The sequence below is a fragment of the Papio anubis genome, chromosome 12 (assembly GCF_008728515.1).
Source record: "Papio anubis isolate 15944 chromosome 12, Panubis1.0, whole genome shotgun sequence".
Taxonomy (NCBI): domain Eukaryota; kingdom Metazoa; phylum Chordata; class Mammalia; order Primates; family Cercopithecidae; genus Papio; species Papio anubis.
In genome coordinates, this window is record NC_044987.1 from 110,828,611 (window position 1) to 110,854,247 (window position 25,637).

At 47.5% G+C, this 25,637-nt stretch overlaps 1 long non-coding RNA gene across 1 annotated transcript in view; it reads right to left on the reverse strand.

Annotated features, from left to right (window-relative positions):
* Positions 1–25,158, reverse strand: part of LOC116269774 — a 61,621-nt gene extending 36,463 nt beyond the window's left edge. Inside the window, exon 1 of the long non-coding RNA XR_004177569.1 lies at positions 23,752–25,158. This is a non-coding gene — a long non-coding RNA (uncharacterized LOC116269774). The remainder of the gene's footprint in view (positions 1–23,751) is intronic.
* Between the last annotated feature and the right edge of the window lie 479 nt (positions 25,159–25,637).

The following is a 25,637-nucleotide window of genomic DNA, read 5'->3' on the forward strand; positions in this document are numbered from 1 at the left end:
GGCTCTGGGTCCAGTCCCTCTCTCTGGTTTGGGCACTTCCCTCCTGCAGCCAGCATTGATGACTTCAGGTTACATGATGTAGGAATGTCTCCAACCCTTTCCCCAAGGTGAGGACAGGGCTCACATCAGTTAGTTGCTCAAGCAACCCCAGAACCAGGATTATAACAAGGTGGTGCTCTGCCACAGGGCTGATAGAGAGGACAGGCCCTGGCCAGAGCAGAGGTGAGGCAGGGACTGTGGACCACAGGCCCTTCCCAGAGCTTTTCATGAGCAGCCTCTAGGCCCTTGCTAGAGAAGCCCAGCATGACCGAGAGGCAGTCTATGAATATGGTGACCATGCCACACTGTGAGGATAGAACCCAGCCCTGGCTAAAGCCCACCGAAGGTAAGAGCAATGATTCATTCATTCATTCATTTGACGAAGTTGGTGCCTGGCTCTGTGGCTACAGTCCTGAAAAAGACATAGTATCTATGTCTTCAGGTTGCTTAAGTAAAATCATTAGCACTAAACAAAATGTGGTATTCATACAATAAAACACAACACAGCAACTAAAAATCAGGAGCTCCTGTTACACTCAAACATGTCATGAATTTCATGGGTATAACGAGGAGCTGAAGAGGCCAGGCACAGAAGAGTCCATATGCTACAATTCAAAACTACTTAGGGAAAGCTGGAGAGCACACCCACGGTAAGAGACATCAGAATAGTGCTTAGCTCTTGGCGGGAGGGGGCAGCTGACAGGAGAGGCTCTAGGGAACCTTAATGGGGGATGAAAATGTTCTAGATCTTGAGCTGGGTGGAGGTTACACAGTGTGTGTGTGGGTGCGTGGGCGTGTGTGTGTGTGCATGCAGTATACATCAAAACAAAGTTTTATGTTTTTTAAAATCATTAACAGTGTTTACACCTCTTTTCTCAGAGCTAACCTTACATACGCTTGATCAAATGACAAAAAGCTTCAGCCAGAGACAGTTGTGCCTGGGTTCTGAATCTTCCCTGAGCTCTTAAATTCTACCCAGTGAGCATCTAGGTTAAAACCTGGATGAAACCTGGATAAAAGATTTAAAAACTCAACCAAGTTTCCAAGTTTTTGTACTGCTTGGCTCCGTGTAGATCCGAGTTAACAAACAGGTTTCAATCCACATACCAGATCTGATGGTATGAAACACTGATTATGGCTGGGCACTGTGGCTCACACCCATAATCCCAACACTTTGGGAGGCCGAGGCAGGAGGATAGCTTGAAATAGGAGACTGGGGCCCCTGCAAACCCATTGAATTTCCTGGTGGTCACAGTGGACAGTTAGCCTGGGGAACAAGTCTCTCTGTGAAAATGCAATGAACACAAGGCCCCTTTCCATGGCCTGTGCTTGGAACCAGCAAAGGAGTCGGCCATTCTGCATTCTGAGCTCAGACAGAAGAGCTGTGGATGACAGATGGTGCCTGTCAGGAGCAGGGAGGCATGAGTCTCCGGTCAATGACCGATGCGGCTGGAGCCCAGTGTGAGGCCCCAGGCTCCAGCGTGACCTAGTTTTCGAGATTGATGGGACTGGCGTTGACGGCCTCTCATGCGCTTTCCTCTGTTCAGTGGGGGGCAGAGAGAACCCAAAATAGCAACGCCCTCCTCCAACCCACACTTAGACAACAGGTGACTAAGAAAGGAAGGCAGGAGGGGAGGTGGAGAGGCGAATGGCTGGCCGGCCAAGTGGGGTGGGCTCTGGGGCAGATATGTCTGCCTCTCTTCTCTGAGGCATGACTGAGGGGCAGAGAAAGGCCAGGCAGTGACGGTGATTTCACATGTGCTGCTGCCAACGCCCCCCATCCCTCCCCATCCACCGTGGTAACACCAATATGTTCCCAGCTTGGTTCTCTCTCTCTCTCTCCCCACCCACCTCAGACCCCAGACTCATATCCAGCCCTGTCTGCTCAGCATCTCCACTTGGGTGTCCGAGAGCAAATCAAGTGTCCTATGGCCAAAAGCTAACTCCTGACCATCCCTATCTCAAGACAGGGCTTCTCCATCCTTCCAGGTGCTCTGGCCAAAAACTGTGGCGTCACCTGTCATTCCTCTTTCTCTCACATCCCAGCTGCGATCCAGCCAGAAATCCTATGGGTTCTGCCTTTGAAATGTAACCAGACTCTGGCCACTTCCCACCACCTCCACTGCGACCGCCCTGGTCCCGGCCACCATCATCTCTGCCTCCTCATCTGCCTTCCTGCTTCCTGCCCCCGTTCCCTTCAGGGTGTTCTGCCCCGCTGGATGCGGAGTGATACCGTATAGAAGGCCCCCATGACGTCTCCCACCTCATAGCCTACTGCTCTACCTGCTCACACCACTTGGGCCACACTGGCCACCAGACACACTGGATGGCCTCAGGGCCTTTGCTGGTCCTGGGCTGGAAGGCTCTTCCTCTGGAGAGCCCTCAACTCCCTTCCTCGCCTTGGGTGGGGCCTTCCTTGACAGCCCTATTTAAATTGCCACCCTGCCCTCCCCCTTCCCTCTTCTTTTCTCCTGCTTTAGTCCCTTCCATAGCATTTATTGCCACTGGATACACAATATATTTTTACTTCTTTATTTTGTTCCTTGTCAGTGCCCCAGATTAGACTGTAAGGAGCATGAGGGCAGGAAGGTTTGGGGTCTGTTTTGTTCTTGCCATATCTCCCAACGCCAAGGACGATGCCTAGTGCATAGCAGGCACCTAGTAAGTTATTGAATAAGTGAATGAGTCGAGGAACAGTGACCTCCCTCTGGAACCACAGGCTTGGTAGCAAAACTCTCCCCCTTTCTTCTGGCCCCTCTCAGCGCCCCACTCAGGGCAGAACTCCAGGTACGCAGTGTGTCTCCAGCAGGTCCCTGTGTCCCCTTAGAGGTCGGAAAAAGGGATCCATCAGTTCCAATGCCTCAAGATGCCTCTTGCCTCCTTTGTCATCTGTCTCCCTCACATCTGCCCTGCCTTTTACAATTTACAAAGAGATTTGAAGCCCTGTAAGGTTTCAGCATCCTTGTTGTGCAGGCTGGGAGACTCAGGCAGCAGCCCAAAGACACACAGCTTAGAAGGGAGGAGAACACCCATCCCGACAGCAAGCTCGGTCATTGCTCAGATTCACCCTATCCCTGCCACCTGCTTCCTCTAGGCCAGCACTGCAAGCACATCATGATGACAACGACGACACTGGACAGAGGACAGACAAAACCAGTGAGATTCTTGCAACAGGGGAAAATGCGTCCACTAGCAACAAGAAGACTGGGACTGGGGAGGGGGTGCAGAAGGGATTAAGGGGTTCAAGGGGGCCTGGGAGGACAGAAGGGGATTCTGTTTGGGTTCCCCTCACCCAACCTAAAGCATATCCTGCTGGAAACACAGGAGGCAATACCTTGAGCCTTTTAAGTGCATATCCCATGACCCCATAGCCCTACACCTAGAGATTTATTGCAAAGCCATCAGGGAAAGAGTGCACACAGAACAGTCCTAGTTAATTGTACGGGGTGCTTGGCAGAGCAGTGCTGGTGAGAGGAGGACAATGGAAACCTTCTCAGTGTCCCCAGGTAGGGGAATGGGATTTATACGCCATGACTCCCTTGAAAACAATGAATGTGCACCTATATTTCCTAACTCAGAAAGCCGGCAATGACATTGAGCCTAAAATTATGTGTCATACGGGCCCATCTGTGTGTGTGTGTTTGTTTGAAATGTATGTGTTTGCAAAGAAAAGTGTCTAGGAAGAAGTACATCAGACGCAACAATGGTGGCTGTTGCTAGTGAGCCTAGAGGGAGCCTATTCTCTTTTTTATTCTTTTCTGTATTCTATTGCTGCAGGATAATTAAGGAATCAGAGAGACCGAGGGGTTGAGGAGGAATTATTTATTTAGGTGCACCAATCCAGTTGGATTAACATCCAAAGGACTGAGCCCCAAACAAAGAGTCCAGCTACCTTTTAAGCATTTTGTGGGGCAGTGGGGGGAATCTGTGCATATTACAGAGGCAAGAAACAAAGACAGTTATTCAGTTGAGACATGCATTACATTATTTCTTACTTCTTAAGGAATAACATGTTTTACAACTTGAGATTATCTGTTTAGCAACCTTGCAGCTGCACAGCTAGAGAAACAGAGTCTTCACAATGGCTGGGAAAGGGAGAGATAAGGCTCACTAGCCTCAGAAAGAAAAACAGGCAGTTAATTTTAAAGGACTCCAGCCCTTTCTCTTCCTCAAGGGGAATTGGGTTTTCTTACACACAACTGAGTTTTTGTAACACAATTTTTAATTTCTTTTAATTCCTGTTTCACTATGAATAATTTTACGACTAGCATATATCAATATTTTTAGTAAATAAAACAGTAAAGGTCCATGCATTTTACAAAAACAAATTAAATGCTCCAAAGACTTCCCCAAGGGGCCAGGCCCACCAGGGCCCTCTCTCCAGCCAGACCCCGCACCTGCCCGTTGATGGCAGCCTCTAAGCCTCTGAAGCTGAGGGCCTGACACCTCCAGCCAAGCCTCTGTGTGTGAGTGAGGGGGAAGAAACAGAAAAGAACCACTTCCTGCAGAGCTGGTGGTGGTGGCGGATCTCGGGGAGGAGAGACACCCACCCGAGGTGAGGACCAGAGGCTCCTTCAGCAAATGTGAACACGACTCAGGGCGCCGCCCTGACTCACAGGGCAGTGTGGCCCTCACGGTGGCCAGGGCTTAGCCGCACTGTCACTGCCATCGACCAAAGGCCGGTGATCACAGGCAGAAGAGGCCTGCAGGTGGGATGAGCCCAGTGGGCCTTGTGAGGATGGAGCTGGTCCTGCTTTAGGGGACAGAGTCTGAAGCAAGAGCCAGCAGGTAGCCTCAACCCATGGATTCCCCTGCGGGTCTCTAGGGTCACACCCATGGCAGAGCCTCCAGATAGGATCCCATTGCTCTTTAAGGAGCATTTGGGCAGGTCCCCAACAGCCTGGAGGAAACCCCTTACCAAACCCCTTACAACCACCAGCAAAGGAAAGCCATGCTTGCAGGTAGAATGTGGATCCATGGGGTGGACTGTGTTCTATCCACTTCATACTCAGGGTGCCCGGCCCAAGCCAGGTGCTTAGTACTCATTTATTAAATGAAGGGATGAATGAATGAGGATGAATGAATGAACGAGCCCTCCACAAAGATGACCCACGTCACTACTTTGGAAAGAAATGTCTTTGCTGTGAGCTGGGCTTCTCAGCGGGTGGAGGTGCAACTGTGTTCCAAACAAAGAAGCTATTTTTAAAGAGAGAGAAGAAGGAAGGACTGAGCCCGGAATGCCCGAGGCCTGGTTACTGGACAAGCCAGAGGACCCCTCCTGATCGTGCAGAGGAAGGGCAGCCAGCTTCTGGGAAGAAGTGGGGCCCACCCGGAGCAGTCTCACAGGAGAGAGGTGATGACAGTATTGCTGGGCCTCAGTTTCCTGCCTTTAGAGGGTAAGGGCCAGTCTACAGGAGCTCAGATCATAAGGCCCAAGTCCCATTCTCCGCCGGCTCCCCACCTCCCAGATGAGGACTTCTGTTAGACTGAGTCACTTGGGAGACTTAGCTCTCTTTGGGCACAGCTTGGCCCCCTGTGCATCTCGGTGCATCAAGACGGCTTCACAGTGAGTGTGAGGCCGTTGTGCCCCTCCTCCCTGATCTTCTGCCACGACCCTGGGGCCCACTTCAGTCACCACTGCCAAATCATCACCCTCCATCACACACACTCGGACTATGGTCACACTCAGACCACCAGGATGGACACACAGAACTGGAGACCCAACCCTTGGCAGATACCATAAAACAGCCCAGCTGGCTCCAGTGGGCGGGAACCCTGGTAGGAAGACATGGAAGCCATCTGCTCAGGTGTCCTCTCTCTGCAGGCCCAGAGAGAGGAGACTTGCTCAAGCTCAGGTCAGAATCCAATCCGGGATCAGAAGCCAGGGCCCCAGGCCCCATGTGCAGTGCACCACGGGGAGTTTTAGCAATAAAAGTCAGGGCTTCCCAAGAGCCCTGAATCAGCAGGAAGTGGTAGCACCTTGCTTTCCTGGGGCACGTCCCCACTCCTCACCCACCAGACCCTTCATCGACCCTCACACTACCCATCCGGGAGTTGGGGCAGCCAGGGTTGCAATTGTCCCCGACAGAGAAGAATTGTGCCCCAAATTCCAGAGGCCAGGAGGGAAATAGGATAAACCATAAGGCACCCACAGCGCCTTCAGGAGTCTTCCTGCCTCTAATTTGCTGTGTGACCTTGGGGAAGTCCCTTCCCCTCTCTGGGACTCATTTTCCTGATCCACATGATAGAGTTTGGTCTCCAGGTTTTCATCTGACCCTGAGAAGCTCTGAATCCAAGCCTGGACACATTCTTACTGTGTCAGAGGCAAACACTCAGCCAAACTAGCTGGTTACTAAAAATAGAAAGGCAGGCTGGGCAAGGTGGCTCATGCCTGTAATCCCAGCACTTTGGGAGGCCAAGGGGGATGGTTCACTTGAGGCCAAGAGTTTAAGACCAGCCTGTCCAACATGGTGAAACCCCATCTCTACTAAAAATACAAAAATTAGCCAGGCGTAGTGGCGCATACCTGTAATCCCAGCCACTCGGGAGGCTGAGGCAGGAGAATTACTTGAACCCAGGGGACAGAGATTGCAGTGAACCATGATCACGCTAATGGACTCCAGCCTAGGTAACAGAGCAAGATTCTGTCTCAAATAAAAATAAAAATAAAAAATAAAAAATGGAAAGGCACTAAAAAAAGGTGTGGGGTGGGCTAGGAATTTTTAGATACAGGCACCATTGTTATTTTTATTTTTATTAAATTTATTTCCCTTTTTTCATATTTTCATTTCACAAAAAATAGTGAAAAAAGTTTCCATGTACAAAGCATTGTCAATAATGTTTGTTGGCCAGATTGACAGCTGCAGCTCCCTCCAGCCATTTATTAAAGGTTTTTTTTTTTTTTTTTTTTTGAGACGGAGTCTCGCTGTGTCACCCAGGCTGGAGTGCAGTGGCGCAATCTCGGCTCACTGCAAGCTCCGCCTCCCGGGTTTACGCCATTCTCCTGCCTCAGCCTCCGAGTAGCTGGGACTACAGGCGCCCGCCACCACGCCCAGCTAGTTTTTTGTATTTTTAGTAGAGACGGGGTTTCACCATGTTAGCCAGGATGGTCTCGATCTCCTGACCTCGTGATCCACCCGCCTCGGCCTCCCAAAGTGCTGGGATTACAGGGTTGAGCCACCGCGCCCGGCCTATTAAAGGTTTTTTTAAAAAAACCTACTTCTGCCCATGAATCTGCAACACATTAACCGAGCATTTGGGTCAAAATTTCATGTAGGTGCTACCTCTTCCCTCTGGATGAAAAACTCCTGGGGAATGGGGATTATGTCTTCCATAATTTTCTCCCCTCGTGTCCAGCCTGGCTTTAGGCCCGATAATGACTGTTGTCATCATTGTGGCTGTTCTTAATGATTTTCATTATAGAACCTGAAGGAAACTTCAAAACTAATCCAACCTCCTCTCTTTACCAATGGGGAAATTGAACCCAAGAGAGTAAATTTTATTTGGTCTAATACTAGATCCTTGGTGGAAAGGCTCAATGTTGTAAACATGTTTATTCTACTTCAAATCAATCCAGAAATTCATTGAAATTTAAATCTAATTGGACTGGGGGGAGTTGGGGAGATCTGACAAATTTATTTGAAAATGAAGAAGGATAGCTAAGAAGTGTTAGAAGCAGAAGAATAATGTCCTTCCCCATAATAAGAGTATAGTTCAATCTAAACATTTACACAATTTAAAACAGGGTATACCATTTTAGAAACAGATTAATTAATGGAAAAGAAGAAAGAATTCAGAAAAGGAAATTCATATCATTTATTTTAAAATTCAATAATGTAGTGCTAATCCTAAGCAGTGGAAGAAAACCTGGAATTTTCAAAAAGTGATGTTGAAGCAGTTGTTCTCCTTTTGGGGAAAGCAAACTGAAAAATAAAAAATTTTAAAGGTAATTTTAAATAATTAAAATAAGTCACATCTCACACCTACTCAAAAATGAAGTATAGTTGGATTAAAGATTTCTGTGTAATAAAAAAAGATACTAGAAGAAAATATAGGGGAAAATTTTTTATAACTTGAACGTGGAAAATATCTTTCTCAGCATGGTATAAAAACTAAAAATCGTGAAGAGAAAGAATTTTGACCCCATGAAAACATAAAATGTATGAATAGTGGAAGATATCATTAAAATTGTAGATAACAAATGACAGTCTGGGAGAAAATATTTTCAACACATGGAACAGACTAAGGATTAATATCCATTATATATAAAGAGCACCTACAAATCAATCAGGAAAGGACTGACAACCCCCACCAAAACAGGTAACAAATATGAATAGATAACCAGTGAAGAAACACAAATGTTTTGCGGACACAAAACATATTTTTAAAGTGTTCAATCTCTCTGCTAATTAAAGTAATAAAAATTTTAAACTCAGTTGACATTTTATACCTACCATATTGGTAAAAGTCAAAAAATATTGGTAACATTCAGAATTGAGGATGTAGAAGGGAATCAAAGCTTTTCTTCCTTGACAGTAATAATGTCAATGGTTCAGCTTTCTTAAAAGAACCACTTGGGCATTATCTTTCAACATTTTTAAATGTTCATATCCATGCAGCAGCATCATATCTGGAAATCCATCCTCCAAGATACTAAATACAGGTGCCTAAAGACATGTTTGTTGTGCTCTCCTTGTAACAGGCAGACAAATTGTGGATGAATGATAAAGAAGGATAAAATAAATCATGGTAGTCCCAGCTACTTGGGAGGCTGAGGTGGGAGGATTGCTTGAGGCCAGAAGTTTGAGCCCAGCTTGGGCAACATAGCAAGACCCCCATCTCAAAAAGAAAATTATTGCACATTCATGTTATGGATGGCTGTGCAGGTATTAAAGAGAATGACATAAATCTGCCCGTATTGACATGGAAAGTCACACACAATTTATTGGAAAGTGGGAAAAAAAGAAATAATTATGTAGTAATCAGTATAATATTATCCCATTTCCATTTTGTAAAACAAACAAATAAATAAAGATTCAGACAAAACTCTTAGTGGTGGCTACCGCTGAGGAGTGGAGCTGGTGGGAGTGATAGGATGATGGAACATTGCTTTTTAAAAATGTATGTTGGTCAAATTGAAAAAAATTAAAAATATCCTTCACATATTTCAATAATGAGAAAAGCAAGAAATAAAAATAAAATAAATGTACGTTGGTGCTCTTTGAATGTGTTTTGATGATATTTGCAGTTTTGCATATACATACATTGTGTGTGTGTGTGCAGGCCTATATAATTAACAACAAAACATATCCTCATTGGCACTGTGCAAAGCAGTTACAATGTTTATTTTAGGAATGAGGAAACAGTCCTGAGTTATGTCACTTGCCCGAGAAACTCACATGCTGCGAGTGACTACAAAGGAATTCTAGTCCCAGCCCAAACTGAAAACCAGGGAGTACCCTTCCCTGCCAAGTCCCCTGCCCTAAGCACAGAGCTTGGCTGTGCAAATTGCAGACTTGGTGGATGATGGCTGTGGGGAGTTAGAGGTAGCGAGTGAGCATGCATTGTTTCTCCAAATGCTGTTTCGATATTATTTGTTTGATGATATTTCAGATCATCAAAAATACTGGGGAAGTATTGAATTGTTAAGAAGCAGGAAAAAACATACCAACCCCCAGAGACAATTACCATTAATATTTTGTAATATTTCTTCCAATATTTTCATTGCATTTATAAACACGGTTCATATTACATTGTAGGTGTGATTTTGCATCTTTCTTTGAAAACAACACTGTATCAGAGTCATTTTCTTTTGTCATTAAAGTCTTCCTAAACATCAACATTTTTAAATAGTAGTATTTTACTTACTATTTAATTTCATCCTGCTTACCTACCGCCCACCCAAACCCAACCAGCAGAGCACCAGTGTCCCATCTAAGATAAAATATACTCGGTATATATTCTACACCAAGCAGAGGGGTGACGAAGACACGCTGTACCTCATACCACACAGCAAAATTAACTCTGGGTGGATTAAAGAGCTAAAGGGAAAAAAATCACAGAAAGACTTGAAAAAAGTTGATGAGAGTATTTATCAAACCTCTGTGTGGGGGAGGACTTTCTAACCTAAAGCTATGGGAGAAACCACAAAAAAAAAAAGATCACTAGATTTGGCTACCTAACATTTTGATACCCTGTAAACAACCTGAACAAAAAAGTAAAGGTCAAATAGCAAGTGGGGTAAAATGTTTGCAATAAATGTAAAAAAGATTAGTAGCCATCATAAATAAAGAGCTCATACAAATCAATATAAATCACCCACTGAGACCCAAATGCCTAACTGGGGAAAGGCTTAGGAGTGTACTATCCAATATAGTAGCCACTAGCCACACGTGGCTATTTAAATTTAAATTAATTTAGAATTTAAATTGAAACCTTAGGTAAATTAAGTCTAAATTTAAATAAAATTAAATTTAAAATTTACTCAGTTAACTAGCCATATTTCAAGTACTCAATGGACACATTTGGCTGGTTGCTATTGGACAGGAAATATAGGCCATATGGACCCTATAAAACAGGAAGATATAGGCCATTTCTATCATCGCAGAAAGCTTGATTGGAAAGCACTGCTTTAGACAGTTTGCAAAAGAAGACACAAAAGTGACCAATAAACACATTTAGAAACTCAGCTTCGTTAGCAATAAAAGGAATGCAAACTAAAACAAGGTCACATATTCATCTAGTTAGGAGTAAACAGGGTATTGCTAATTGAAGAGTAAAGAGTTACGGACCATCTGGAAAATAATTTGGCAATATAAGTTAAGAACTGTAAAAACCCTTAGCCCAGCAATTCAGTTCCGGGGATTATGTGCAGCCTAAAGAAATTGTCAGAAATACACAAACCGTTTTGTGCAGAAACGTATTGATTCCTAAATTATTTATAATTTCAGAGAGCTGCAGCCTGAAAGCTAAACCTCAGGGAAGGGATTCCACCCATCAAGACCAACCACTCAATAGACGAACAAACCATCAATAAACATTACGTTTTGCCAAGAGGAACTAATGACTTGGAAAATACTTACAAAAATACATATAAAAAACACCGCATTCGAAACTGAACGGTTAGGATAACATCAACTATAAAAATATGAAGACTATGCGCAAAAAACTGCCAATCGCCAGAATAAATATCACTGGGTGATAGGATTCTGAATATTATTTTTGCTGTTCAGTAATTCCTGAATTTTTAACAATGGCCATTTTCTGGTTTTATACAAAACTAGAAAGGTCATTAAAAATTCACAGGAGAGATAACTTAGTGATTAAGAGCAGGGACCTAAGCCGGCTGAGCCTTCGACACCAATCCCCTGTTGCTCCCTGGCTCTCAGACCTCAGATGAGGTCAGCTCAGCTTCCTTGTCTGCAAAATTAACAACAACACCCGCCTCATGAGGTTTCTTGAGAAGTGAGCAAGATGGTGCCTGCACAGTGCTGGGAAGAGTCTGTGCACATGAGCCCAGAACATAAGTGAGGGCTGCTCTTTGTATTAACATGGGAAATGCTTATGTTACTCAGCTGCTGCGTGACAAACCAGGACCCAGAATCCTCTATAGAACATGCTCTCAACTGGAAAAAATATATGCTTTTTTTTTTTTTTGAGCCAGAGTCTTGCTCTGTTGCCCAGGCTGGAGTGCAGTGGTGCGATCTTGGCTCACTGCAGCCTCTGCCTCCCAGGTTCAAGTGATTCTCCTGCCTCAGCCTCCAGAGTAGCTGGGATTACAGGCGCATGCCATCGTGTCCAGCTAATTTTTGTATCTTTAGTAGAGACGGGGTTTCACCATGTTGGCCAGGCTGGTCTTGATCTGACCTTGTGATCTGCCCGCCTTGGCCTCCCAAAGAGCTGGGATTACAGGTGTGAGCCACCGCGCCTGGACAACATACGCTTTTTCAAAAGTCCACAAACTCCAAACTGCTCATGGCAGTCACCCTGGGGAGATGGGAATAAATGTCCTCTCTTTGCTTAAAGAAACATGAAAATATCTTTCTGTGCTTTCCAAATTGTCTCCAATGAGCATGCTATCTTCACAGTGAAGGGGGAAAAAGCTTTATAAAGAAAGAAAAAAGTTGAAATAAATAAAGGTTTAACTGGTTGTGCTGAGGAGGTCATCAGTTGGCACACAAGTGAGGCACACAGCTCCGCAGCTGGGGATTACTGGGGAGACCTCTGCCTTGTGGGATTCTGGGCTTATTTAATTTTTTTTCTTTCTTGAGACGGAGTCTCACTCTGTCACCCAGGCTGAAGTGCAATGGCTCAATCTCGGCTCACCGCAACCTCCACCTCCTGGGTTCAAGCAATTCTCCTGCCTCAGCGTCCTGAGTAGTTGGGATTACAGGCACATGCCACCACACCTGGCTAATTTTTGTATTTGTAGTAGAGACGTTGTTTCATTATGTTGGCCAGAATGATCTCAAACTCCTGACCAACAGCCAGGTGAACTGCCTGCCTCGGCCTACCAAAGTGCTGGGATTATAGGCACAAGCCACCATGTCCAGCAGATTTAATTTTTTTCTATATATTTTATGTATTTCCAAACTGTACAAGAGGTAGTAAATAAGTATTATTTTTCCTAACCAGAAAAAGAGAGGTAGTTAAGAAAAGTAAAGCAAACCTGGCCCTCTGCGTTGGGACTGGTGAGAGGGACGAAGGTAGATGGAAACAAGAACTGAGGGGCAGGGTGGGGCTGCAGAGCAAAGGCCTCCCAGCCTCCCCCTGCTCCACACTGAGCCTTGTCTCCTCATCCACCCACAAGCCGAGGCCCAGCACAGCTGCAGACACGCCAAGGTGATGGGGGGCAGACTACCTGGACTGAGAAGGGGTTCTTTTTTATTTTCTAACCTTCCAATAAAACATCCGTGAATTTTTTCACTGTCAGATCAAATAGGAAAGGAACTTGCGCTTTGCAGTGCGTGGAGCTGATAACAGATCTATTGCAGTTCTGAAACGTACAGAATTTTTTTCCTCTTGAGAACCTGGGAGTAGTCGTCCCCACCCTGTCCCCAAAGCTGGCCCTAGTCATGACAAGCACTCCAAAACCCACGGGTCCCAGGTCCCCATACACCTGGGAAACCAAAGCATCTAACATCAAAAAGGACTACGGCCATAAAGAGGAAGAAACACCTTCTCAGGGTGAGGCTCGCCCACCCGCTCTCTGCCAGGCCAGGCTTTGCTGTGTGCGATCCCCTCTCCTGATCTCTGAACTCCTCAGATTCCTGGGAGAGACGGAGCCCGTGAGGCCTTTTTGTCCACTAAAAGTAGGGGCCAGTGGGACTTAGGTTCAGATCTGTCCGGCTGGTCATACTTCTGAGGTGCTGAATTTAGAATTTTGGTTGACACGAATGGGCTGTTTCTGGAGTCAAAGAAGCCTGTGGTGATGCAAAAAGAGATCAAGAAAATCCAAAGGAACAGGATAGTTTTGTGGGACACTCAGGGACTCTGGGGTCAGACAACAGAACCATCCATTCTGGGCCACAGCTGTAATGCACAGACAAGAATCCATGCGTGTAGGGTGCTGGGTGCAGTAGGTTACACGGCGGCTGCATGGAAAGTACTAGGATTAACCCTCTCTGGCCCCTTTTGTTGTTGCCACAGCAACAGGAAAGGTTGGGGAATAATGGGATGAATGGACCCGGGATCCAGAACCTTAAGTCTGGACCAGCTATGTGGGTCTGTGTCAGTCACTTGACCTTGGCGGGGACTCAGCTTTCTTCTCTGTATAACGGATTCATTTCAGCTCCAACTCTGAATCAGACAAGCCCCAGCACCCTACCCGAGGCTCCTCAGAACAGGGGCATCCTCACCTCACTGCAGGAGCTGGGAAGACGAAAGAAATGCTATAATCTCTAGCAGAACAAGCAACTGCACAAGCAGCTCAACAATCAAGACACACCAAGTCGCGGTCTCCGAAGTGGGGAGAAGTTGCATTCTCTGCAGCAAAACCTGGCAAACCAACAAAACATGAAACCACACTTCCAGGCAGAGCCGTCTTGTACTGCACCAGAGCTTCTAGAGCCTTTTCTTTTCTTTTTTTTTCTTTTTCTTTTTTTTTTTTTTTTTTGAGACTGAGTCTCACTCTGTTGCCAGGCTAGAGTGCAGTGGCGCGATCTTGGCTCACTGCAACTTCCACCTCCTGGGTTCAAGTGATTCTCCTGCCTCAGCCTCTTGAGTAGCTGGGACTACAGGCGCACACCACCATGCCCAGCTAATTTTTGTATTTTTAGTAGAGACGGCGTTTCACCATGGCCAGGATGGTCTCCATCTCCTGACCTCATGATCCGCCTGCCTCGGCCTCCCAAAGTATTGGGATTACAGGGGTAAGCCCAGCATAGAGCCTTTTTTAGGGGCATGGGAGGCACTGAGGTGCAGACTAAAGGTGCAGGCCTTCTCCCCAGAAAAACACACAAATGCCCACCCATGATGTCAGGCAGCTGGTGGAACACTGAAGGACAAACCTGGATCCCAAGGTCAGGACACCTGTTCCACCCGGGGCTCAGTGTGCCCCTAGACAACTTCCTATGCCCGGGGCACCCTCGGAGGAGCCAGAAACCAGACTAGAGCCCCAGTAGCTCTCAATGAACTGCCTGGACAGGGAGTTCTGTCCCCAGCTCTGGGGCCCACGCGTCATTCTGGCTACCTTGAGAACCTGGGAGTAGAAACTCCTCCCCGCTCCCTGGGATTCCCAAACTCTGGCCAGAACAAAAGGGAGCTCATTAGCTGGGCCCCACAGGCCTGCCTTTAGATTCACTTACGACCGAGGGGCAGTGAATAACAGGACCTCAACAAAGGAGTTCTCTGTCCCAAGGCCTTTGAGGGTCTCTTGGGCTGAAAGATCCCATTTCCGGGGGTGGCTGCTCTGTGGCATGCCCGACTCTGGACCTCAACATAGGGAAGCCTCTCTGTTCCCCGACATCAGCCCTTGTCCCCAGCATGCAGCCTCCCTCTTTGGGATCCCGATGCTGGAAGGACTTGCAGCTAAGCTCTGGACCCCACAGGAGAAATCCTCATTTGTGCTTTAAATAACCCCTTTTCTCCACACATCCTGTATCAGAGATTGTCCTGGAACCCGACTGGACGAGCTCTGTCCACACTGTGTATTAGCGGGGTCTGGAGAGGAATGGGCTCTCAGGATTACAGAATTTGAGACTTCTCACCTTTCTATCCAATCCCTCTGTCAGAGGGGAAACTCAGAAGGGAGCTTAGACTCCAGAAAAGATGGAGGAAGAAGGAGCAGGCCATACCTCAATGCAGAGGGGGAACCGAGGAGGTCTTCCTGGGGGAGGAAGCCTTGGCAGGGCCTGGCTGAGGGTGAGAGTGGAGGCAGGGCCAGGTCCAGCTTCCTTCCACTCCCCACACTCCTTTCCACACCCTACCCAGACCTCACCCGTGGGCGTGTTGCCCAGCATCAACCCCGGGGCTTCCTGCCCAGTGCCTGTCTCATCCAGGGACCTCGGCAGCTCTGCACACTGGTCCGAGAAACCTCACAGGGGCACAGAGAGCAGGCACTGAGAGTGACCCCCCGGAGGGCAGGAGCCAGCCCCCACAGAAACACACAACCCAGTAAAGGGACTCCCCTGCAGTACCCTCCCTGCCGGGCAAGTGCACAGGCAGGGTGTGGTTTGTATGCCATGGGGCACGCTTGACTTTCCAGCCTGGTACCAACGCGGCAGAGGGGTCTTGGTACAGAATCAAAGGAACGACACACTGAGGTCACAGATTACCCGGCAGGTGCCATCTGCTTCTGACAGTTGGGTTGTGTTTTTCACAGTTACAAATCACATCCCTTCAGGAATATCGGGAGGGGCCCTGTGCTTGCAGGCACACACCCATCCCAAGCTGCCCTCCTTGGCAGAGCATGTGGGGAAGCGGGTGAGCAGTGAATGTTCCTGCCAGACGCTGGCCTCTGCTCTACCGACCTCACCCCATTTAACAATCCGATGAGAATTTCATGACAATTTCATGACAATCCGATGAGGCAGGTACTAGTGTTATTCCCACTTTTCAGAGGAGCTTGCACAGCTGGTGACTGACAGAGAAGAAAAGGGGGCTCTAGAAACCCATTTTAACCCCCTGTCCCTGCCAGGGAGGCTGCCCCGAGAACCAGTCTGTCCCGGAACCTCCTGCTGACCCTCTTCCCCCCCCAGCCTCCCTGCCATCCCACCCTGTCCTGCAGAGAGGTTAGGACGCAGGAGCTGTGGGTTCCCACCAGCCCAACCCTTCTTCCTGAGCATCCTGGGGAAGCCCCCTAACGTTGCTGGACCACCATGCCCCTGTGTGTTGGGCCCCATGGCCTCAGAGTGGGGTATGTCCTAACAGAAGGCCTCCCGTAGAGGACAACGCCTGATGGAGTGGAGGGTATCCTCTCAGCAGGAGAATCAGGAGCCCTGGGTCCCTGTTGGTTCCTTAACTTGCTGTGTGATCATGGGCAGGGCACTTCACCTCTCTGAAAGATGGGGCAAATGTCATCTTTGCTGTCTTCCTCCCCGGGTTGTTATGAAGATCAGGTTGATCTCAGTGATGAATGTGAAAGTGCCACACTCGGCGAGGATGACTCGAGGCAGACACAGGCAGGGGTTGTTATTGACAACGGTGACAACAACCCTTGCCCTGCAGGGGAGCAGGGACCCTCCCCTGCTTTGCAGATGAAGTAAAGTGAGGCTCTAGGAAAGGCAGGTTTCCACTCCAAAAACATCAGAGACTTATTTTGCCTTTAAACCCTTCACAGAGGGAGACTCAAATCCCAGACTACAAGTTCCCTGCAAGGGGACAGAAAGGATCTCCAGGGACCCAGATCTCCCCTGGATTTACCAGGCAGCTAGAACAAGGTTTAAACAGCCAAGGATTTAGTGTCTGGAGATGCAAGTGCAGGCTCTGCTTCTGTTTGTCTCACTGTGGGTGTCGTAGTCAGTTTCCTCGTTGATTGTGCGGGGACAGGACACCTCCCTGTTTGACGGGGCTGTCAGGGACGTGAAGTGCGATGCTTCCATGCAAATGCTTTGTAAAGTGCAGTGCTCCAAGAGAGGCATTAAGAGTGTCCAAACCATACACCACCCAGGCCACCTCAAGGCCACTCTACAACTGGGAAATCACCCCGCCTCTGTAGTTGTGGCTTTGTGTGTTTCACACCCTCCTTGTCTCCAGCTCTCTGAGAGAAAGTCCTGTTTACTGTGATATGCAGGTATCTGCGGGTGGCAGCAGAGCTTCAAGGTTAAAAGATGTAGACTTTGTGTGACCAAATGCCTGTCATGGTTGAATGTGCAAATAAATGGTGGTTGTCTCTATAGAGACAAGAGAATACTATACAGCAATGAAAAAGAACAAGCTCCTATACACAATAATATGAATGAATCATCCAAGTATAATGAGTGAAAAAAATCAAAACACAAAAGGTATAAACTTTGTGATACATTTAAAGTTCAAAGAAAAGGGCCAGGCACGGTGGCTCACACCTGTAATCCCAGCACTTTGGGAGGCTGAGGTAGATGGAGCACTTGAGGCCAGGAGTTCAAGACCAGCCTAGCCAACAAGATGAAACCCCATCTGTACTAAAAATATAAAAATTAGCCCGGCGTGGTGGTGCACACCTGTAATCCCAGCTGCTCGGGAGGCTGACGCAGGAGAGTCATTTGAACCTGAGAGGTGGAGGCTGCAGTGAGCCAAGATGGCACCGCTGCACTCCAGCCTGGGTGACAGACTATTGTCTCAAAAAAATAAATAAATAAAATAAAGTTCAAAGAAAAGGCAAAGCCAATCCACGATAACAGAAGTCAGGACAGTGGATACCTGGGTAGGGAGCAGTGGGGGGCAGTGGGGAGCCTCCCAGGTGCTGGTTACACAAGCACGTGCAGTGTGTGAAGTTACATTTATAACACACCGCATGCACTGTGCTGTGTGTATCCTATATTTAAGTAAAAAGTTGTTGTTGCTATCGTTTTAAATTAAGCATCTGGGTTCCAGTCCAGCTTTACCACCTGGATGGTGTATAATCTCAGGCTAATTAAACTCTCTGAGTATCTACTCATTCCTCTGCAAAATAGAATAAAAATGATATCTGCCCCAAATGCTTCCAAATGTCAATGATTTAAATTTCCGTTCACGTTTACCTTATCCAAATACCAAGTATTATTTTTCACTTAATATTTTTGCTTTAAATCAACTCACTAGTTAATCTAAAAATGAAATGTGTAAACCATGAATCTGGTGAGCTAGTTATTTTCAGTATATATATTAATATAAAGTAAAACAAACACACTATTAAGATAAAAATGCTCATCTGTGAGCCACCTCAAGTCATCCTCCATATCGGTGAAGGTGGCATGTATACATTCACTCTGTCACCCAGGCTGGAGTGCAATGGCTTGATCTTAGCTCACTACAGCCTCAACCTCCTGGGCTCAAGCAATCCTCCCATATCCGCCTCCCAAGTAGCTGGGATTACAGACACACAGAACCACGCCTGGCTAATTTTTTTTTTTAATTTTTTTTTATAGAGACAGGGTTTTGCCCATGTTGCCCAGGCTGGTCTTTAACTCCTGGGCTCAAGTGATCCTCCTGCCTCAGCCTCCCAAAGTGCTGGGATTACAGGCAGGAGCCACTACGCCTGGCCAAGGTGGCATACTCACTCTGGGGAAAAAAACAAGATAACGTAATTACATAGAGTCCCTAGCACTGTGTAAGCCCTTAGTAAATGGTAGCTATTATCATCATCGTCATCATCATCATTGACATCTTCAACATTACTGACATTATCACCATCATCTTCATCATTTCGTCATCACCGTCATCATCATGACTGCCATTATCATCATTGTCATCATTGACACCATCATCACTATCATCATTATCACCACGTATAACACCAATAAGTACTTGTTTCCCAATCATCCCACAGAGTCAACCCAACACAGCCCTGGCCTCAGAGGAGCTTACAGAATTAGGAACATATAACCCATGTTGAAGTGTTGGGGCTTGCTGGGACGCATATCGAGGCGAGCGTTCCACATGGGTGTGGATGGGGTAGAAGTTGTTGAGCTATGCCCTCCCACCCTCCACACCAGACCAGAACTGACTCTCCCCAGATTGCCTTGTGGACCTGCCTCTTGCCCCAGGCCAAGGCTGACTGCACCTGGACCCATCCCCTCATCTCTCAGAACTTCAGTCTCCTCATCTCTGAAACCAAGCTGGTGACCTCGGATCCTCCAAACCTCCCAGCAATGGGCCAAGGGAAGGACACGCCATCAAAGACAAACAGAAGTCACTCGAGGAGTGTCCTGGACACTCAGTAAATGATCACAAACATGTCTTATTCTTTTATCAAATTTGTCCCCTGAGGTGGGTCTGCACCTCTTCCACACTGACGGTCACAGGGCACCTGGAGTGCCCATCATGGAACAGAAACATCCTGATCCCTAAAGTAGTTATAAACCTACTCAAATGTGTCCCTCTTTAAGTCAACTCAGCCAATCAGTATTCAGATCTACTAGAAGTAAGTTGGGATGGATGTTTCTAATTCAATTTTTATAGTGTGCTTTTAGTATGTAAAATGGTCATAATCCTTGACTCAAATAATTCCAATTAAAGGAAATAAGGATATGATTGTGCAAAAATATTTATCACAGTTATTTTTAACAGCAAAAAAAAAAAAAAGAGAGAGGAGCTGGGCAAAGTGACTCACGCTTGTAATCCCAGCACTTTGCAGGGCTGAGGCAGGAGGATTGCTTGAGCCTAGGAGTTTGAGACCAGCCTGGGCAACACAGTGAGATCCTATCTCTACAAAAAATTTGTTTTTAAAAATTAACCAAGCATGGTAGCTCATGCCTGTAGTCCCAGCTAAGGTTGAGGAAGGAGAGTCACTTGAGTCCAGGAAGTCAAAGTAGCAGTGAGCTGTGATCGCACCACTGCACTCCAGCCTGGGCGACAGACTGAGATACTGTCTCAAAAAAATCAAAACAAAAAAAAGAGTAAACAACACAAATGTCCAATAATAGGGATTGGTTAAGTAAACATCAGAACTTTTATTAGCTATTGTAGACCCATTTTTTCAAAACCGTGTTATATAAGTCTATGACATGGCACGACATTCAAGATATATTTTAAGAAAAAAAAGCAGGATACAAAGATATTTCTCTCTATATATCTACATATAGATATCTTTGTGTATGTATATATCCTTTTAAGTATATTTACAAAAGATATATAATTTATATAAAATATATATACTTCGTACATATAAACATGTATATCACAAATACATGATACTAATTTTGAAACAGTAGATTATTGTAATTATAAATTGAAAAGAATAAAATATATGACATATTAACAGTGGTCATAATGAATGGTAGGATTGTGACTGGTTTTTTTCCTTTATATTCTATAGTTTTGCTACTTTTTCACAAAAATATGCATTATTTTTATTATTAAAAAATCACGTTGGGCCGGACATGGTGGCTCACGTCTTTAATCCCAGCACTTTGGGAGGCCAAGGCGGGCAGATCACAAGGTCAGGAGATCGAGACCAGCCTGGCTAACGTGGTGAAACCCTGTCTCTACTAAAAATACAAAAAATTAGCCATGTGTGGTGGCATGCACCTGTAATCCTAGCTACTCGGGAGGCTGAGGCAGGAGACTTGCTTGAACCCAGGAGGCGGAGGTGGCAGTGAGCCAAGATCGGCCACTGCACTCCAGCCTGGGCAACAGAATGAGACCATGTCTCAAAAAAAAAAAAAAAAAAATCATGTTATAAAAATGTTATATGTTATATATAATTATACAAACAAATACCAGAACTTTCTTCTTTAAAATATTTTCTGCAGACCCCTTTTATGTGCATAAAATAAAATCCCTACCCAACCTCACGCTGCTATCTTGATCGACTCTCACCCCCACAATTAATTTGTTATTATTATTTTGATGAATATTCTGCAAAACCTTTTTCTGTAAATGTAGAAACTGTTCAACTCATTCATATTTTTATTTTATGAAAACAAGATTGCAATATATAAATTGTTCTGAAATTTAATGTTTTCACTGAGCAAAATATCATGGCCATTTCTGTGTGTCAGGATACGGGGATCTATGAGCCCTTTCTTGACGGCTGTAGTCCGACTATTCCAGAGTGTGGCTGGTCTCGAACTTATTTGCCTTTTGCCCTATCTTTCCTTGTTTTTATTATCCCTTGGTGGCTTCAACACCCCTGTGCAGACTGCCTTGCACCCTGGTGAGTATAGGAGGCCTCTCTAAAGGTAATAGTGTATATGAGGTTTTTTTTAAATGTGGCTTTTGCCATTTTGTCCCTTAAAAATGGATGTATCGACTTTTCAGCTTCTGGTAACTGATATTCTTTAAATGAGATTCCAAGCTTCAACTCACAGATTGAGGAATCTGGCAGACCATCTGGTGCAGTGCCTTTATTTCACAGATAAACTGAGAGCCGGGAGAGAGACTCCACCCTAGGCACAGTGCCAGTGAGGGACTGAGCCAGGATGCTGCCCGTAGCACCCCACTTCTGGACCCATCTAGAAGCCACTACGCTAGCAGGACTCAGAAACCATTGTCCTTATGCTTCCCTCAGCCTGGAAAATTGATCCCACCACCAAAGTGGAAAATCACTCATCCTTTGGGTCTTCATCTAGATGTCACCTCCTCCAGGAAGCCTTCCCTGATTTTCCCAGAGGCTGGCTTGGACACACGTCCTCCACTGTGCTCCCTCAGGCCTGGCCTTTCCATGCTGTGTCCCAGTTGCCTGTCGGGTAACCTCCCCACTGGGCTGGAAGCTCAGGGAGGTGGGGGTGGGTGGGCAGGGTGTGCTTGTCAGTCTGTTTCATGTGTCCCTGCTGAAAGCTTCCCTGACAATCATTCATCTGTTCAAGAAATAGCTTTGTGCCAGGTGCTAGGTGCGGGGGACAGAAGGCAGGAGCACTCCTGACCAGTGTCGGGCCTTCAGGAATGCTAAGCACTGCTCTAAGAAGCTGAGAGCCATGCTGAAGTTCGGCATGCTGACCGCCACCGTGAGCCTTTGCCAAAGGCGTGCCCAGCCAGCCTCCCAACATCCCTTCAAGGCAGGCTGTGTTCCACACGTTTTATAGATGGGATCTGAGGCTCCAAGAGCGACACTGAGGACACACAGCTGGGTCTGCCGGCTTCCTAGGCCCCCAGCATCTCAGCAAAACCCCCAGATGGCCAGGAGAAGCACCAGCCTGAGATGAGAGAGAGAGGCTGCACCAGGGAAAGGGGTGCCCGTAGAAGAGGAGGCCTGGCGGTCCAGTCCAAAGTTCACTGTGGGTTATCTGTGCACCTTGGGAAATTCACATAACCTCTCTGATCCTCAGTTATTTCATGTGAACAACAGCTTTCATTAACACCTGTCGTACACTACTAGGAGGCCTTATTTTCTCAAGCAAAGCCTATGCCGTATGGTGGAACAAGTCTAATCTTACAGTAGCAGCGGAAGAGTGAACATGAATGCTGAGTCCTCAGGGCCTCAGGCTGTGGGATGTATGACTGGCACCCCGGGTTGTGGGCAGGCCTGTAGCAGGCCTGGGTGGGGGGCAGGTAGCAATGGAAAGGGGCTCCAGGAACACAGCCCCATTGAGGGGAACTTGAGGGGGCCCAGCAGAGGCGGGGGTGAACGCGGCCTGAGCCAACCAGCCCTCCCACTCCAGGGTACCACTGATGACAGATCTTCCAGAAGCCACAGGAGGCTGTCTAGTGTTGTCCGTGAGGGGCTAGGAAAATAGGGGGTCAGTGGGGGAGCCTTCTCTGTCCCTCCAGGCAAGACAGCCCCCTCCCCAGCTGACACTGAGACACCTTCCCAAGACAGCAGGACCCTGTTCAGGCACTTGGAATCCTCAGTCTCCTGCCCTTCCCCAAAGCCCTGACACTCACTCAACACTCAGCCCCTCTCACACTAGCAAAAGAGGCAAACCTCCAGGCCCCACACAGAGAAATTCCCCACCTCCGACTGGACTCCAGTCGAACACTTTCATGTGGGGTTCCTAGGACAAGAGAGCTGGGCCTCGAGATCATCCAATCTCCACATTTTACAGATGCGCCAACCTCGGCCCAGAGCATGACAGAGACCTGACCACAAAGGTGACAAAGGTGGGACTCAAATGCAGGTGCCACCAGGCCAGCGTGTCTCCACCACACTGCACACCACATGCATGTCCAGACCTGGATCCTAGGTCTCTCCTTCTCCCCTTCCCCACCCTCCACCAACAGCCAAACTGGGTGGGAACGAAGCTAGGGGTGGGGAGGCACTTTCTGAGCTGGCAGGGAGGGGAGTGTTGCAAAGTCGGCTCCCTGGGTTCCCCCACCCCCACAGCCAAACAGAGGTTTCCAAGGATCCAGGTCACTGAGTCATCCACACACACCTGCAGGCCTCTCCTGCCCTTCTCATCTGGCCACCAGGCCATCCATCATCTTTGGGAATCATTCCATAGATTTCTTCCTTCATTCATTCAACAAACCCTGAGGTCCTACTATGCACCAGTCACATTCCTCAGTCTCCTTCCTCTCCTCCCTCCTACCCTCAGCTCCTCCCTCTTCCCCACATCCCTAATGCCCCTTTGCCCCGGTGAAGAGGGCACACCTGGGGGCACTGAGGAGTCACCCAGTCCAGAGGAGAGACAGACACAGGCACACCCCACCCCAGGTTACCTGGTGTGGCCCAGGGCAGCACCGGCAGGCACCTCTCCGGGAGAGGCTGAGGAGGTTCTGACACCTGGCCCTGGGGGCTCAGCAACCCCCTCCCCCACCTTCAGCCTCTACTGGGCCGTGCTGCCTGGAAAACCCAGCCTGGGCTCAGCTGACTTCCTCTTGTGTCATGGAAAGTGCAGTGATGGGGACAGGAAACTCCCGCCAGGGATCTGGGGTCTGAGCGGGGACCGGGGCCCAGAGGTTTCTGGACCTAGAGGCCCGGAGGGGTGAAAGGGGCAGGGGGGTAACTTATGGGGGTGGGCATCAGGGAGGGAGCCTACAGGGCAGTGTTCTCAGAGGGCAGAGACTCCCTTCTCTAGGGTCGAGGCAGTGCCAAGCCCTGGGGGCCTGAAAGACAGCAACCCGAGGCCCTGAGCTACTTTCAGTTTTCCAAAACCAAACTAACAAACAAAAAGAGTAGAAATTATGCCGTGATGAAGACTCCGAGACCAAAGCAAAGCCCAAATGTTTGGTTTGTTTTCTTTTCTTTGGGTAAAGAGGTGGGGAGTGGTGGCAAGGGTGGCAGAGTGAGGAAAATGTGGGATCATACTTCAGCGCTGACCTCCTGGGGCCAAATACTTTACCCTCCGAGCCTCAGTTTTCTCATCTGTGAAATGGAAAGCTGTGCCCACTCCCATGATAATTGGGAAGACTGAAGAAGCTGATGCCCCTGGCTAGAGGAAGGTGCTTAGTAAAACTTCCCTCACTCTTTTGGGCTGCAATTATGTACACTGAGTGTGGGAAGAGGGGCTGTGAAGGGCTGCTTACGATACACAGTTGTGTGACTCACGAACAGCACTCATCAAGAAAAAACATCCCTGCAGAGTCTTTGGTGCTAAGAAGGGTGGAGCCATGTCTGTCTCTTTCGTCTTCACATCCCCGTGCTTAGCACGGGGCAAATATTGATGAATGAATGAGTGAATGAATGAATGAACAAACAAACATGCATGAAAGAGGTTGGGATTTCCAGAGTCAAGGGACCAGGAAGGATGGATGTGAGGGATGGGGCAGGGAACTGGGCCAGGCCTGGCCAGGAGGGGCTGGGTGAGGTCTCCCCATCCCAGGCTGAGGCCACCTCTGGCAGGAGGAAGAGGCACCTCTGAAGGCTGAATGAAGGATGGGTGTGGCCCCAATCACAGCTACCTTAGGAGTCCTCTTTCCTAGATCCTGGGGTGGGGATCAAAGCTTCCCTCTGCTAAAGAGGTTCAAGCACACAGTACCTTCCAGCCCTGAGTGAGCAGAAACCAGGGAGTGACTAAGTGGGTCTAAGACAATATGAGGACCACCCCTCATATTGTCTTGTGCCCAATTTCTGCCTCCAAAGAAAGAAGAAGTAAAAACTAAAAGGCAGAAATGAAATCCACAAGCAGACAGCCTGGTGCCACACCCTGGGCCTGGTAGTTAAAGATCGACCCCTAACCTAATCAGTTATGTGATCTATAGATTACAGACATCATATAGAAAAGCACTGTAAAAATCCCTGTCCTGTTCTGTTCCATTCTAATTACCGGTGCATGCAGCCCCCAGTCACATACCCCCTGCTTGCACAATTGATCACGACCCTCTGAAGCAGACCCCCTTAGAGTTGTGAGCCCTTAAAAGGGACAGGAATTGCTCACTTGGGGAGCTCGGCTCTTGAGACAGGACTCTTGCTGATGCTCCCGGCCGAATAAACCCCTCCCTTCTTTAACTCAGTGTCTGAGGGGTTTTGTCTGTGACTTGTCCTGCTACATTTCTTGGTTCCCTGACCCGGAAGCAAGGTGATTAATGGACAGTCGATGTAGGCCCTTAGGCGGCTTAGGCCTGCCCTGTGGAGCAACCCTGTTGGGGACTCCGGCCACCTTGAG